The 3,955-nt window shown below is 47.7% G+C and overlaps 1 protein-coding gene across 1 annotated transcript in view; it reads right to left on the minus strand.

Moving 5' to 3' along the window:
* The window catches only part of KIAA1147 (KIAA1147 ortholog), a 28,001-nt gene that overhangs the window by 6,806 nt on the left and 17,240 nt on the right, over positions 1 to 3,955 (minus strand). The gene's annotated exons all lie outside the window — the stretch shown is intronic.

The following is a 3,955-nucleotide window of genomic DNA, read 5'->3' on the forward strand; positions in this document are numbered from 1 at the left end:
ACCCCCTGCACATAACCCCACCCCCATGCCTAACTCCACCTCCTTGTCCCAACTCCACCCCTGCCTCCTCCCAGTGCTGGATGCCAGGGCCCCTCTCAACTCTGAGGATCGCCTCCCAGGCGCGCAGAGGAGCTAAGACATATTCCAGGAGCAACTGCATGAGCTCTGTCTAACCCAGGGGAAGTCAGAGGCCAGGGTTCTGCTCTGCCCTTTACTGACAGGGAGACCTCAGGAAAGCCAGCCCACGTTTCTGGTTCACTTTCTTTACCTGTAAAATGGGGATATTCCATCACATCCCTCATATGGCTAGAAGGACCACTTGAGAAAAGTCGTGTGCAACACTTGGCACATGGGAAAGCCACATGACACAACTGTCACTGACAAGACACCAGGCTTCAAGCCAAGTGCTCTGTGAATGTTTTGGAAGCTCACTTCCAGGACAAAGTGTGTAGTTTACAAGCCAGTGGAAGAAGCAGGCACACAAGCGCTTAAGCAACCAGCCTGATGACAGCTGTGATCAAAGAGGGGCAGGGGGCTGCAGGAGGGCGCACAGAGGCCCGGGGGTGTGAGAACAAGCTGCTTCCTGGGAACAAGCAGCTGGGGGACGGGGGAGGGCCTGTGCCAGGGCAAATGGGCAGCAGCCCAGTTGCTGAGACGCGGCCTGAGGCTGCACTCCGACTGCAGGGTACAACAGACTTCTGTGCTTTCACCTCAACACATTTCCCTTCTCTGGCCTTGGAGCTTTTACAGAGAACCTTCTTTTCTGGACTTGCACAGTTCCTAATTTTAGGTTTCCCTCCAACTTTTCATGTCAGGCACCCCATCCTCTTCTTACTCCCTAACTGTCGCTGGTAGGTCCCTCGGATTCACACTTCATCCCTCACCTTCCACCTTCATCCCCCTAGGAAATCCATCCACTCCTGGGGCTCAGTCCCCCGACTTCTCTCTCAGTTCCTTATTTCCCTGGGGGAGCATTTACTAGCTGCTGTTGGGCCTCTCAGAGAGGTCTCCATCAACCCTGCCTTCCTCTCACCTTCCAGGTTTTTCCTTCCCTCTAAGATCTGCCCTCTACTTTATAAGTTTATTTTAAAATTTTCTTTATATATCTGTTCACTTTGTAAAAAAATTCATTGACCTATAAACTTACAGCTTTTCAACCAGTTGCAACAAATGTTATATTTCAATAGAAAGGTTACATAACAATTTCTTCGTATGTACACATATGTGATATATTTGAATAGGCTATCAAATATACCATGTTCATTAGTACTGTCATTTCCCACCCCTGGTCTTTTCCTCTTTTACATATACAAGCAGTGTCCCTCCAAACCCACCTCACCCCAAGGTAATACGTGTTAATAACCTACATCGCAACCATCCATGTATTTTTCCCACGTTCATATATGTATGTGGATACATATATGTATATATGTTCATATATGAATATATCTACATGTTTGTACATACCCAAGGCAGTGATTATTTTACAGAAGTGATGACATCACATAGTTTTCAGCTCTTTGCTATTCTCTCACAGTACTTCCTAGTAGAGCATCCCTCGTCCACTGGTTATGCTCTAATTCATTACTCCGAATGGCTGTGTAATATACGGAGTGTTCTATTTGTCTGCCACTCTGAACAATATTGAATTAAACACGCTCATACAGACATCATGACACGCCGGTGGTTAACAGAGAGAAGACAGATCCTAAGGAGTGGGACTATCAGATCAAAGGGTGCAATATTTTGAATTTTAATAAGGCAGTAACAAATTGTTTTTTTAAAAGAAGACTGTTCACATTTCTACCTGCAACCTATTAGTACCCTTTTCCCTGCATCTCCCAGGGTTTAACATGTCTGCTAATGAGCTGCCCACAATAAGGCAAAAAATAGAGGCGATTTCACTTTTTCTCCCTCTGGTCCCCTTCTTGGCATCTTGGGGAGAGGAATACAGGGCAGCCAGGTCAGATGCTGGTCACCTCCCTGTGGGTTTGGAGACAGCCTTGAACTCAGAAGGAAAAAGGGGGTCAGAGTTAGGAGTGAAGAGAAAGAAAGTAGATTTTCATCAATACAGGCCCAGAACTGCCCTAATGATCCTCTGACAGCTTCTTAGTTATTGCCTCGCAGCTCATGCCCGGGAAATCTTCAAACTACATTTCCTAGACTCTTATGCCCGTGGCTACCTGTTAGGTTCTACCAATGGCGGGCAGTGACTGGAGACTGGAGGGCAGGAGGAAGCTTCTAGTTTCAGGGTCCAGCTTCCGCTGGTATTTCTCCAGGGGCAGAGGACACCTCCATTCTAGACTCCAGCTATTCCTGGCATCCCTGCCCACACCACGCCCAGGTGGTGCCTCCCTAAGTGGTCTGAGAACCACCTCCGCAGAGCCCCTCCTCCGAGCTCCTGCAGTTCAGATGTCACTTCCTGTCACTTTCCCCTCTTTCTTACTCCAGCCCCGGGAATGCATGGCAGGAAGCCCAGGTACACCACCAACCCCTCCCCCACTCATTGTTTATCTACTGCCTATCTACGCAATCCTCTTTTCCTCTTGAGTAACTTGCTTTTAACCACCAGAACATGGCAACACTACAGCGCTGTGACTTCCACAATTAATACAACAGATTGTAACCTCCACCTTGCCAGCAGACTTTTTCACGGGTTGGTTTTGATGAAGGAAACCATCATGTTGGAGAGACCCAACATGTGTGTTTGTTGCCGTAGGCACTAAAAAAGTCAGCAAGGCTCTCAGTCCAACAGGCCTCAAGGAACTCAATCCTCCCAACAACCATGTGAACTCACAAGTGGATATTCCCCCAGTCGAGCTGTCAGATAAGCCCCCAATCATGAGGGACACCTTGACTACAGTCTTGCAGAGGGCCCAGCAAAGCCTGGATCCCTGACTCACAGAAACTGAGAGATGTGGCTCAGCTGGTAAAGAATCCGCCTGCGATGTGGGAGACCTGGGTTCGATCCCTGGGTTGGGAAGATACCCCAGAGAAGGGAAAGGCTGCCCACTCCAGTATTCTGGCCTGGAGAATTCCATGGACTTTATAGTCCATGGGGTCACAAAGAGTCGGACACGACTGAGCGACTTTCACTGTTTTAAACCATTAATTTGAGAGCAACTTGTGATGCAGCAACAGATAACTATATAGGGTGGTAGCCACTGTCTGTATTTCTAGTGTTTAGGTTATTCTGTTACCTCTCTGTGACTTTGGTTTTCCAATTCCTGTATTACTGATTCTCTGTATTGAATCAGTCTGAAATACCTGGCATAGTTTGTGTTTTCCTAACGAGACCCTAACTCGTACTTATTCAGGTTCAAATACCGTGGTCTAACAGTTAAGGTTCTTTCCAATCTGATTGCACCCTATTTTTCCACTTTTTTCTCCTGGCCAGATGACACTGATATTCGTCACAGTCAAACCAGTCTTCTCACACCCATGAACTCGCCCTGTGGTTTCTCATGCACATCCCCACAGGCAATGGAGTGGGAGGACTGAGCACTGGCCTTGGCACCAGGCCTGTGTTAATATCCTGGCTCTATCTCCTACTAGTTGTAAGGCCTTAAGCAAGTCACTGAATCTTTAAAAACCTCAGTTGGTTTATCTGTAAAACATGGATTAAAAAAAAATCCACTTTAAAGAGTGCTGCAACAGATACAGATAGAGTCAGCAGAACGTCTAACTCACAGAAGGTGCTGACAGAGTGCTGGACCATGGCCCCCACTGTGGCTCATGCCTTCTCTCAGCCTGGAGTTAGCATCCCTCACTTTCCCCTAGTTAAATACCTCAAATGCCTCTTCCAAGATACTTCTCAGAGTCCTCTCAAAGTCACGGTATAATTTCTCTACCAGGGAGCCTGAAATTTCCACTGAAGTATCTTGTGGCCACCTGTAGGGGAGGGGAGAGGGGATGGAGGAGGAAGATGGGGTGGAGGAGGAGGGAGGGGGTTAGA

The sequence above is a fragment of the Bison bison genome, unplaced genomic scaffold, assembly GCF_000754665.1.
Source record: "Bison bison bison isolate TAMUID 2011002044 unplaced genomic scaffold, Bison_UMD1.0 scf7180017864352, whole genome shotgun sequence".
NCBI lineage: Eukaryota > Metazoa > Chordata > Mammalia > Artiodactyla > Bovidae > Bison > Bison bison.